Raw genomic sequence first — 12,500 nt, 5'->3', positions numbered from 1 at the left:
CTCCTTAGCGGATTCCGACTTCCATGGCCACCGTCCTGCTGTCATCAGCAACCAACGCCTTTCATGGTCTCTGAATACGCGTCGATTTCGGCGCCTTAACTCGGCGTTCGGTTCATCCCGCAGCGCCAGTTCTGCTTACCAAAAATGGCCCACTAAGCGCCTAGGGTTCCGTCGCCGGCTTCGCACGCGGTTCACGCGGTGTACCAGGTAAAGCCGGCGATCTCACCCATTTATAGTTTGAGAATAGGTTGAGGTCGTTTCGGCCCCAATGTCCTCTAATCATTCGCTTTACCGTATGAGACATCCTCCGTGTTACGAGCGGGTTGTTACCGCGCCGTACAGCGCGGAGTCCCACCGGCGTCCGTACGCCCGCGAACGGGCGGGACACATCGGCGCCAGCTATCCTGAGGGAAACTTCGGATGGAACCAGCTACTAGATGGTTCGATTAGTCTTTCGCCCCTATACCCAGCTCAGACGATCGATTTGCACGTCAGAATCGCTGCGGACCTCCATCAGGGTTTCCCCTGACTTCATCCTGGCCAGGCATAGTTCACCATCTTTCGGGTACCAACGTGTGCGCTAAGGGTGCGCCCCCGGACGGCCGGAGCCGACCTGGCGGAGACGCCCCCGGACTGCGGACCAGCGCGACTTTGAACGCCGGTGGGTTCGGTCGCTAGGCCATCGTCCGCACCGTAAACGGTTCACTTTCATTGCGCCAAACGTGGTTTTTCGTGAGATCACCGTTGACTCGCGCACACGTTAGACTCCTTGGTCCGTGTTTCAAGACGGGTCGGAAAGTAGCCCGAAACTCGTCGCCGACCGACGGGACCCCGCCTGCGACGGGGCCGCGTCGACGGTTCATGCCGTCGGGCGAGCCGACCAGGAGCACCGGGGTTCGGCGCGAACGGTCACGCCGAGGCGCGACCGCCGCGACGAACCGCCACCCGGGCCCTTCGGCCGGCGCCCAACGAGTCGCGACGTCCGCTGACCGAGCGAAAGATCCGGCCGGCGGTGAGACCACCGACCGTGAATTCGCCCGGCGGGGACTCGCGGGCTCTGTCCGTTTACACCCGAACGGTTTCACGTTCTTATGAACTCTCTCTTCAAAGTTCTTTTCAACTTTCCCTCACGGTACTTGTCCACTATCGGTCTCGTGGCCGTATTTAGCCTTAGATGGAGTTTACCACCCGCTTCGGGCTGCACTCTCAAGCAACCCGACTCGAAGGCGCGGTCCGATCCCGGAACGCTGTGACGGCCTCTACTGGCCTGGCACCATCTGCGGGCCATGGCCCCGTTCAAGGGAGACTTGGACCGTCACGTGCGCCCCGGCAACGAGGCCGGCCCGTACGCCACAACTCCCATACGTGCCGCGACACAAAAGTGCGCGGCGGGATTCGGCGATGGGCTTTTCCCTGTTCGCTCGCCGCTACTGGGGGAATCACGGTTGTTTTCTTTTCCTCCGCTTATTAATATGCTTAAATCCGGCGGGTAGTCCCGCCTGATCTGAGGTCGGAACAAGTGTGTGGTACGTGTGGTGGTGGTAACTGGTGCGCGGGTCCGCGCTCCGTCCGCGCGGCGACGGTCCGCGTCCGCTTCTCGGTTGCCGGAGAGGTGGCGTCTCGAGGACGACTCTCAGCCGACCCGGCCGCGCTCTCGCGCGGCGGGCGGACGGGGACGTGCCGTTCGACGGCGCGAGAACCCGTGACTGTTTGCCGTCACAACTTGGGCGGACGACCGGGGGCAGCCGCGAGCGGTAGCCCGCGTTTTCCCCGGTCGAGCCGCCAAACTCGCGCGGGCGCGGCGTGCGGCCGACGGGCGCGCGGGCGCCGGTCCCCGTGAGGACCGGACGCGGCGCGCGCGCTCCGCCGGACGCCTGCCGTGCCGGCGCATCGGTCTGGCCGAGTATCCGGTATACGACCCTCAGACAGGCGTGGCCCGGGACCCGCGGGTCACCGAGGCCGCAATGTGCGTTCGACTGGTCGATGTTCGTATAACCTGCGGATTACACGACGACGCGCAGATAGCTGCGGTCTTCATCGATCCACGAGCCAAGTGATCCGCCGTTCGGGGTCGGGTGTTTGTTTTTTTTTTTTTTCGTTTACACAATCGTCTTCCGACGACGGTAACCATCTTTCGGTCGACTCTCGGTCGGGGGTCGCGGCGCGCGGGCGGTCGGCGGACGACAACCGTGCGCGGTTGTCGCGCGCGAGCGCACGCGGCCACGGGGTCGGATTAGGCGCGCGCGAGACCGGCAAGCGAGTCGCCGGCGCCGCGGGCCCGTCTCTAATGATCCTTCCGCAGGTTCACCTACGGAAACCTTGTTACGACTTTTACTTCCTCTAAACGGCCGAGTTCGGTCATCTTCCCGGTCGCGCGACGACCCAGCCCCCGAGGGGGCCGAATAACGCGCGTCCAGTCCGAAGACCTCACTGCGGTCGTTCAATCGGTAGTAGCGACGGGCGGTGTGTACAAAGGGCAGGGACGTAATCAACGCGAGCTGATGACTCGCGCTTACTGGGAATTCCTCGTTCACGTGGAAAAATTGCAAGCCACGATCCCTAAGCACGAAGGAGGTTCAGCGGGTTACCCGGAAGCCTGTCGGCCCAGGAATGTTAACACACGCTGATTCCTTCAGTGTAGCGCGCGTGCGGCCCAGAACATCTAAGGGCATCACAGACCTGTTATCGCTCAGTCTCGTGCGGCTATTTTCGTCCGCCGCCTGTCCCTCTAAGAAGAGTTTAAGCTCCTGGGAGCCGGCGGTAGCCCTAGTAACGTATCGTGATCCGCCGGCGACGGCCGCGAACGCGGCGCGCTTCACCGCGGAGCCCAGCGCACGACTGACGCACGGCGACCGGAGGTTGCCCCCCGACCCCCGCACGCCCGCCGCACGCCGGGACGCGGATGGCGCGGCCGCGCCCGACGACCGCCGTGGACGACGGGCGAACGCGTTCGGGGATACCGGGCCGAGCCGACGGGAACGCGAACGCAGACGGCCGAAACCGCCGGCGCCGCGCCCACGCCGACCCGGGTTTACCCGCCTAGTTAGCAGGACAGAGTCTCGTTCGTTATCGGAATTAACCAGACAGATCGCTCCACCAACTAAGAACGGCCATGCACCACCACCCACCGAATCAAGAAAGAGCTCTCAATCTGTCAATCTTTCCGGTGTCCGGGCCTGGTGAGGTTTCCCGTGTTGAGTCAAATTAAGCCGCAGGCTCCACTCCTGGTGGTGCCCTTCCGTCAATTCCTTTAAGTTTCAACTTTGCAATCATACTTCCCCCGGAACCGAAAAGCTTCGGTTTCCCGGAAGCTGCCCGCCGGGTCGTTAATGAAACGCCGGCGGATCGCTAGCTGGCATCGTTTACAGTTAGAACTAGGGCGGTATCTGATCGCCTTCGAACCTCTAACTTTCGTTCTTGATCATACGAGAACGTACTTGGCAAATGCTTTCGCGTCAGTTCGTCTCGAGACGATCCAAGAATTTCACCTCTAACGTCTCGGTACGAATGCCCCCGCCCGTCTCTGTTGATCATTACCTCCGGTCCCGAAAACCGGCCCGGCGGGACGCGCGGGCGACTGGCGCCCGCGGCCCGGCGGCCCGCGCACGGAAACGCCCCGGAGGGCGGTTTCGCGCGCCCGCGAAGGGCGGAGATGCGCGGGACCGAGGTCTTGTTCCATTATTCCATGCGACCAGTATTCAGGGCCTTTTGACGAGACGGCCGTGAAGCCGCCCCGCCAGATTTGAGCCTGCTTTGAGCACTCTAATTTGTTCAAAGTAAACGTGTCGGCCCGCCGACGGCACTCGGTGAAGAGCACCGCGCAGCAAGATTGGAGTAGGCGGCCGCCGTCGTCGAACCCCGACGGCCGCGCGACGCGTGGCCGCGCGGCGCGCCGGGAGCACGAGACACGTGTCCGCCTGCCGACAATACGTCCGGCCGACGTGCCGGTAACTAACACCCCGAGACGGCTGACGAGCGCGACGGCGACCGCGCCGACGGGACACGTGGTCCCGCGGCACGGCCGGCCGCGACACGCCGGACCGCCAGGGTGGTCCGGCACCGCCCAGACACAGATCCGACTACGAGCTTTTTAACCGCAACAACTTTAATATACGCTATTGGAGCTGGAATTACCGCGGCTGCTGGCACCAGACTTGCCCTCCAATTGATCCTCGTTTAAAGGTTTTAAAGTGTTCTCATTCCGATTACGGGGCCTCGGATGAGTCCCGTATCGTTATTTTTCGTCACTACCTCCCCGTTCCGGGAGTGGGTAATTTGCGCGCCTGCTGCCTTCCTTGGATGTGGTAGCCGTTTCTCAGGCTCCCTCTCCGGAATCGAACCCTGATTCCCCGTTACCCGTTACCACCACGGTAGGCATGGAACCTACCGTCGACAGTTGATAAGGCAGACATTTGAAAGATGCGTCGCCGGTACGGAGACCGTGCGATCAGCTCGAAGTTATTCAGAGTCACCAGGTCTTTGCGCGGGCCGCGATCGGGACGCGCACGAAGCGCGCCGCGACGGGCCGGTTTTGATCTAATAAAAGCGTTCCTCCCGCGCGCGACGCCCGAGAGCGCCGCGACGGTCGGAACTCTGTCGGCATGTATTAGCTCTAGAATTACCACAGTTATCCAAGTAACTTGGGTACGATCTAAGGAACCACAACTGATTTAATGAGCCTTTCGCGGTTTCACCTTAATGCGGCTTGCACTGAGACATGCATGGCTTAATCTTTGAGACAAGCATATGACTACTGGCAGGATCAACCAGGGATCTCGGGTTTACTGCTACCGCGCCCCGCGACCGCCACGCGCGTGGCGGCCTGGGACGCGTGCGTCCGAGCGCCGGTCCGACGCCCCGCGGAAGGGGGCGGCGAGCCGACGCCGAGGGCGATCGCGTGGCCGGGACCGCTGTGGGTCACGGCCGCGCGACCGACCGCGGTTCAACAACAACAAAATGTGTGTGTGGTGTGGTCGGCACACGGAGTGCGACACGTTGACGAGACGGACCGGGTGACGGTCGACCGCCGGGTTCGGGTGACGGTGTGTGCACGGGTCCCCGGCGAGCGTACCGAGACCGGCTCTCGCCCGATTCGTAACGGCCCCCAGCCGAGATCGAGGGGGAAGCCGGGACGCGACGCGAAGTCCGCCGTCCCGTGGCTTCGCCCCGGCGACCGCCGGGCGCGGCGACGATGGCCGGCCGCGGCGGGAATGTTCTGGCGTCGAGTGTTCGTGACACGCGGAACGGTAACGGGAGTCGTCATCGGTGTGGATTGGCGCGCGCCGCGCAAACACCGGCTGGTGGACGCGCGGCGCCGGTTGAGTTTCGCCACTCGGATTGCGAGATGGGTCGGCGGCCGAAACGCGGACGCGTGTCACCTTCCGCCGGCTCTCACCGGACCGGCCACTCAACCGACGGTGTCCCGCGTACGTGGACGACCGTCAGTTGGCGGCGACCGGTGGGCGCCGCGAGGTGTACGCGCCGTCTTCGGCGTCGCCCGTGGCTTTGCTGTTGTGGTGTTCGTGATCGGCGGCCGGCCGTCGACTGCAACGCCGACGACCGAACCGCTCACAAATTTACAAAATCCCGGGTTTTTCCACCTTAATGGCGTAGCGTCGTTCGTGTAACAGTGGACGCGCGCCCGTGGACTACCGCAATCCGCGCCCGTATCGGATCCCCCCGCCCGAACACTAATACCCCCGCCACAATCGCATTTCGCCTAACGTTGTTACAAGTCGTCGACCACCGTACGCACGCCGCTTGGCGGCACGGCACGAAAAAAAGTGGCGGGACGCAAATCTAGCCGGCCGACCACCTACGACACCGACCACCGGGCGCGCGGATTGGGACAGTGATAATACATTTCGTCTAACCGACCACCCGTAATGGCGTAGCGTCGCTCGTGCAACAGTGGACGCGCGCCCGTCAACTACCGCAATCGGCGCGCGTATCGGTTCCCCCCACCCGAACACTAATACCCCCGCCGCAATCGCACAATCGAAAAATATTTAAAAATCGCATCACGTCCGTCGGACCTACTATTCCTGATAGTATTCGGTGCGCCCGACGAGATCACCTCTTTGGTTCGTCCACCGAACACCGACCGATAACGAGTTATTGGGTTTGGAAAAAATCGCGATCCAAAAACTCCGGTTTCGAAACCCCGTGCAACGTCGACGTCCGGGCTGCCCGCATGCGACCTACCCCGGCTCGACGGACCACCGTGGACGGTCGACTGGAAAATAATACGTGTTCATCGTAAACGACGTTAGGACGCGCGTAACAGTGCTACGTAATTTTTTTTCACCCGACCACCCGACATGAACAAATCTTCTCCCGTCCCACCGACCGCGGTCTACCCGGGCCACCCGAGCGCATTTCGTCTAACCGACCACCCGTGACGTTGTTACAAGTCGTCGACCACCGTACGCACGCCGCTTGGCGGCACGGCACGAAAAAAAATGGCGGGACGCAAATCTAGCCGGCCGCCATGCGGTCCCGAGTAGCAGTACCGGCCGACCGCCTACGACACCGACCACCGGGCGCGCGGATTGGGACAGTGATAATACATTTCGTCTAACCGACCACCCGTAATGGCGTAGCGTCGCTCGTGCAACAGTGGACGCGCGCCCGTCAACTACCGCAATCGGCGCGCGTATCGGTTCCCCCCACCCGAACACTAATACCCCCGCCACAATCGCACAATCGAAAAATATTTAAAAATCGCATCACGTCCGTCGGACCTACTATTCCTGATAGTATTCGGTGCGCCCGACGAGATCACCTCTTTGGTTCGTCCACCGAAAACCGACCGTTAACGAGTTATTGGGTTTGGAAAAAATCGCGATCCAAAAACTCCGGTTTCGAAACCCCGTGCAACGTCGACGTCCGGGCTGCCCGCATGCGACCTACCCCGGCTCGACGGACCACCGTGGACGGTCGACTGGAAAATAATACGTGTTCATCGTAAACGACGTTAGGACGCGCGTAACAGTGCTACGTAATTTTTTTTCACCCGACCACCCGACATGAACAAATCTTCTCCCGTCCCACCGACCGCGGTCTACCCGGGCAACCCCGAGCGCATTTCGTCTAACCGACCACCCGTGACGTTGTTACAAGTCGTCGACCACCGTACGCACCCGCGTAAATCGAACGCTGCACGCCGCGTGGCTGCACGGCACGAAAAAAAATGGCGCCGCCTGCGCGGGCGGGACGCAAATCGCGTCCCGCTAGCCGGCCGCCAGGCGGTCCCGCGTAGCAGTGCGGCCGACCACCTACGACACCGACCACCGGGCGCGCGCGGATTGGGACAGTGATAATACAACATGCACACTGTCCTTATTACCATCTGGTAATTTTTTTTTCACCCGACATGAACAAATCTTCTCCCGTCCCACCGACCGCGGTCTACCCGGGCAACCCCGAGCGCATTTCGTCTAACCGACCACCCGTGACGTTGTTGCAAGTCGTCGACCACCGTACGCACCCGCGTAAATCGAACGCTGCACGCCGCGTGGCTGCACGGCACGAAAAAAAATGGCGCCGCCTGCGCGGGCGGGACGCAAATCGCGTCCCGCTAGCCGGCCGCCAGGCGGTCCCGCGTAGCAGTGCGGCCGACCACCTACGACACCGACCACCGGGCGCGCGCGGATTGGGACAGTGATAATACAACATGCACACTGTCCTTATTACCATCTGGTAATTTTTTTTTCACCCGACATGAACAAATCTTCTCCCGTCCCACCGACCGCGGTCTACCCGGGCAACCCCGAGCGCATTTCGTCTAACCGACCACCCGTGACGTTGTTGCAAGTCGTCGACCACCGTACGCACCCGCGTAAATCGAACGCTGCACGCCGCGTGGCTGCACGGCACGAAAAAAAATGGCGCCGCCTGCGCGGGCGGGACGCAAATCGCGTCCCGCTAGCCGGCCGCCAGGCGGTCCCGCGTAGCAGTGCGGCCGACCACCTACGACACCGACCACCGGGCGCGCGCGGATTGGGACAGTGATAATACAACATGCACACTGTCCTTATTACCATCTGGTAATTTTTTTTTCACCCGACATGAACAAATCTTCTCCCGTCCCACCGACCGCGGTCTACCCGGGCAACCCCGAGCGCATTTCGTCTAACCGACCACCCGTGACGTTGTTGCAAGTCGTCGACCACCGTACGCACCCGCGTAAATCGAACGCTGCACGCCGCGTGGCTGCACGGCACGAAAAAAAATGGCGCCGCCTGCGCGGGCGGGACGCAAATCGCGTCCCGCTAGCCGGCCGCCAGGCGGTCCCGCGTAGCAGTGCGGCCGACCACCTACGACACCGACCACCGGGCGCGCGCGGATTGGGACAGTGATAATACAACATGCACACTGTCCTTATTACCATCTGGTAATTTTTTTTTCACCCGACATGAACAAATCTTCTCCCGTCCCACCGACCGCGGTCTACCCGGGCAACCCCGAGCGCATTTCGTCTAACCGACCACCCGTGACGTTGTTGCAAGTCGTCGACCACCGTACGCACCCGCGTAAATCGAACGCTGCACGCCGCGTGGCTGCACGGCACGAAAAAAAATGGCGCCGCCTGCGCGGGCGGGACGCAAATCGCGTCCCGCTAGCCGGCCGCCAGGCGGTCCCGCGTAGCAGTGCGGCCGACCACCTACGACACCGACCACCGGGCGCGCGCGGATTGGGACAGTGATAATACAACATGCACACTGTCCTTATTACCATCTGGTAATTTTTTTTTCACCCGACATGAACAAATCTTCTCCCGTCCCACCGACCGCGGTCTACCCGGGCAACCCCGAGCGCATTTCGTCTAACCGACCACCCGTGACGTTGTTGCAAGTCGTCGACCACCGTACGCACCCGCGTAAATCGAACGCTGCACGCCGCGTGGCTGCACGGCACGAAAAAAAATGGCGCCGCCTGCGCGGGCGGGACGCAAATCGCGTCCCGCTAGCCGGCCGCCAGGCGGTCCCGCGTAGCAGTGCGGCCGACCACCTACGACACCGACCACCGGGCGCGCGCGGATTGGGACAGTGATAATACAACATGCACACTGTCCTTATTACCATCTGGTAATTTTTTTTTCACCCGACATGAACAAATCTTCTCCCGTCCCACCGACCGCGGTCTACCCGGGCAACCCCGAGCGCATTTCGTCTAACCGACCACCCGTGACGTTGTTGCAAGTCGTCGACCACCGTACGCACCCGCGTAAATCGAACGCTGCACGCCGCGTGGCTGCACGGCACGAAAAAAAATGGCGCCGCCTGCGCGGGCGGGACGCAAATCGCGTCCCGCTAGCCGGCCGCCAGGCGGTCCCGCGTAGCAGTGCGGCCGACCACCTACGACACCGACCACCGGGCGCGCGCGGATTGGGACAGTGATAATACAACATGCACACTGTCCTTATTACCATCTGGTAATTTTTTTTTCACCCGACATGAACAAATCTTCTCCCGTCCCACCGACCGCGGTCTACCCGGGCAACCCCGAGCGCATTTCGTCTAACCGACCACCCGTGACGTTGTTGCAAGTCGTCGACCACCGTACGCACCCGCGTAAATCGAACGCTGCACGCCGCGTGGCTGCACGGCACGAAAAAAAATGGCGCCGCCTGCGCGGGCGGGACGCAAATCGCGTCCCGCTAGCCGGCCGCCAGGCGGTCCCGCGTAGCAGTGCGGCCGACCACCTACGACACCGACCACCGGGCGCGCGCGGATTGGGACAGTGATAATACAACATGCACACTGTCCTTATTACCATCTGGTAATTTTTTTTTCACCCGACATGAACAAATCTTCTCCCGTCCCACCGACCGCGGTCTACCCGGGCAACCCCGAGCGCATTTCGTCTAACCGACCACCCGTGACGTTGTTGCAAGTCGTCGACCACCGTACGCACCCGCGTAAATCGAACGCTGCACGCCGCGTGGCTGCACGGCACGAAAAAAAATGGCGCCGCCTGCGCGGGCGGGACGCAAATCGCGTCCCGCTAGCCGGCCGCCAGGCGGTCCCGCGTAGCAGTGCGGCCGACCACCTACGACACCGACCACCGGGCGCGCGCGGATTGGGACAGTGATAATACAACATGCACACTGTCCTTATTACCATCTGGTAATTTTTTTTTCACCCGACATGAACAAATCTTCTCCCGTCCCACCGACCGCGGTCTACCCGGGCAACCCCGAGCGCATTTCGTCTAACCGACCACCCGTGACGTTGTTGCAAGTCGTCGACCACCGTACGCACCCGCGTAAATCGAACGCTGCAAGCCGCGTCCCGCTAGCCGGCCGCCAGGCGGTCCCGCGTAGCAGTGCGGCCGACCACCGGGCGCGCGCGGATTGGGACAGTGATAATACAACATGCACACTGTCCTTATTACCTTCTGGTAGATGAGGACAGTGCACTGTCCCTATCGTCCCCGATAGCGATGAGGACAGTGCACTGTCCCTATCGTCCCCGTTAGCGATGAGGACAGTGCACTAACCCCCTCGTCACCGATAGCGATGAGGACAGTACTGGTTCGAATGATATTTCACTGTCCCTTTCCTCCTCTGGTGAATGGGGACAGTGTCGTCACCGTAGCCCTGCACACTGTGCATCACGGTCGCGCGGCTGACAAGCAGCAGTCTACTCCGAAATTCCATGGAGTCGGCACGTCGAACGGTTTTGACAAAAAAAAAAAATAGCGCCCGTCGCCCGGACCTGCGGGCCAGTCGACCGCGACCGAACCACGAACCTATCCTAACCTATCCCGGTGTAGGCCGCGAGACCAACCCTAGAGAGACGATCACTGAACCGGCCGACCGGCGTGCGCTCCGCCCGGCAGGGTCACCGGGCACTCCGCAGACTGGTCCCCGGGACGAGGTGAAATATTTTTGTTTTCGCCCGACAACCGCCCGGGAGGGTCACCCGGGCACTCGGACGTCACGGCCGAGGATTTTTATTTTCCGTCCGACCGCGGTCCGCCCGACACCAGTCCCACGGCCGAAAAAAAATCACCGCACAACACACATGTCGCTGCGTAGCGGTAAGGCGAAATGTTTTTAAAAAAAAAAAAAATGGCGCCGCCTGCGCGGGCGGGACGCAAATCGCGTCCCGCTAGCCGGCCGCCAGGCGGTCCCGCGTAGCAGTGCGGCCGACCACCTACGACACCGACCACCGGGCGCGCGCGGATTGGGACAGTGATAATACAACATGCACACTGTCCTTATTACCATCTGGTAATTTTTTTTTCACCCGACATGAACAAATCTTCTCCCGTCCCACCGACCGCGGTCTACCCGGGCAACCCCGAGCGCATTTCGTCTAACCGACCACCCGTGACGTTGTTGCAAGTCGTCGACCACCGTACGCACCCGCGTAAATCGAACGCTGCACGCCGCGTGGCTGCACGGCACGAAAAAAAATGGCGCCGCCTGCGCGGGCGGGACGCAAATCGCGTCCCGCTAGCCGGCCGCCAGGCGGTCCCGCGTAGCAGTGCGGCCGACCACCTACGACACCGACCACCGGGCGCGCGCGGATTGGGACAGTGATAATACAACATGCACACTGTCCTTATTACCATCTGGTAATTTTTTTTTCACCCGACATGAACAAATCTTCTCCCGTCCCACCGACCGCGGTCTACCCGGGCAACCCCGAGCGCATTTCGTCTAACCGACCACCCGTGACGTTGTTGCAAGTCGTCGACCACCGTACGCACCCGCGTAAATCGAACGCTGCACGCCGCGTGGCTGCACGGCACGAAAAAAAATGGCGCCGCCTGCGCGGGCGGGACGCAAATCGCGTCCCGCTAGCCGGCCGCCAGGCGGTCCCGCGTAGCAGTGCGGCCGACCACCTACGACACCGACCACCGGGCGCGCGCGGATTGGGACAGTGATAATACAACATGCACACTGTCCTTATTACCATCTGGTAATTTTTTTTTCACCCGACATGAACAAATCTTCTCCCGTCCCACCGACCGCGGTCTACCCGGGCAACCCCGAGCGCATTTCGTCTAACCGACCACCCGTGACGTTGTTGCAAGTCGTCGACCACCGTACGCACCCGCGTAAATCGAACGCTGCAAGCCGCGTCCCGCTAGCCGGCCGCCAGGCGGTCCCGCGTAGCAGTGCGGCCGACCACCGGGCGCGCGCGGATTGGGACAGTGATAATACAACATGCACACTGTCCTTATTACCTTCTGGTAGATGAGGACAGTGCACTGTCCCTATCGTCCCCGATAGCGATGAGGACAGTGCACTGTCCCTATCGTCCCCGTTAGCGATGAGGACAGTGCACTAACCCCCTCGTCACCGATAGCGATGAGGACAGTACTGGTTCGAATGATATTTCACTGTCCCTTTCCTCCTCTGGTGAATGGGGACAGTGTCGTCACCGTAGCCCTGCACACTGTGCATCACGGTCGCGCGGCTGACAAGCAGCAGTCTACTCCGAAATTCCATGGAGTCGGCACGTCGAACGGTTTTGACAAAAAAA

At 61.5% G+C, this 12,500-nt stretch overlaps 3 non-coding genes across 3 annotated transcripts in view; all 3 read right to left on the bottom strand.

The window, feature by feature from the left end:
* The window catches only part of LOC149063338 (large subunit ribosomal RNA), a 4,199-nt gene extending 2,686 nt beyond the window's left edge, over positions 1-1,513 (bottom strand). The window contains exon 1 of the ribosomal RNA XR_016190015.1: positions 1-1,513. This exon is cut by the window's left edge and continues 2,686 nt beyond it. This is a non-coding gene — a ribosomal RNA (large subunit ribosomal RNA).
* Positions 1,514-1,915: 402 nt separating this feature from the next.
* Positions 1,916-2,073, bottom strand: LOC149063337 (5.8S ribosomal RNA). The gene has a single exon (XR_016190023.1). It is a non-coding gene; the product is annotated as a 5.8S ribosomal RNA (ribosomal RNA).
* A 212-nt stretch (positions 2,074-2,285) lies between these two features.
* On the bottom strand, positions 2,286-4,773 carry LOC149063336 (small subunit ribosomal RNA). The gene has a single exon (XR_016189997.1). It is a non-coding gene; the product is annotated as a small subunit ribosomal RNA (ribosomal RNA).
* Between the last annotated feature and the right edge of the window lie 7,727 nt (positions 4,774-12,500).

This window comes from Diuraphis noxia, unplaced genomic scaffold, assembly GCF_037042655.1.
Source record: "Diuraphis noxia isolate RWA-SAM2 unplaced genomic scaffold, SU_Dnox_SAM2 contig0001, whole genome shotgun sequence".
NCBI classification, from domain to species: domain Eukaryota; kingdom Metazoa; phylum Arthropoda; class Insecta; order Hemiptera; family Aphididae; genus Diuraphis; species Diuraphis noxia.
Note: the sequence above shows the minus strand (reverse complement) of the source record. Positions and strands in the feature narration are given on the sequence as shown.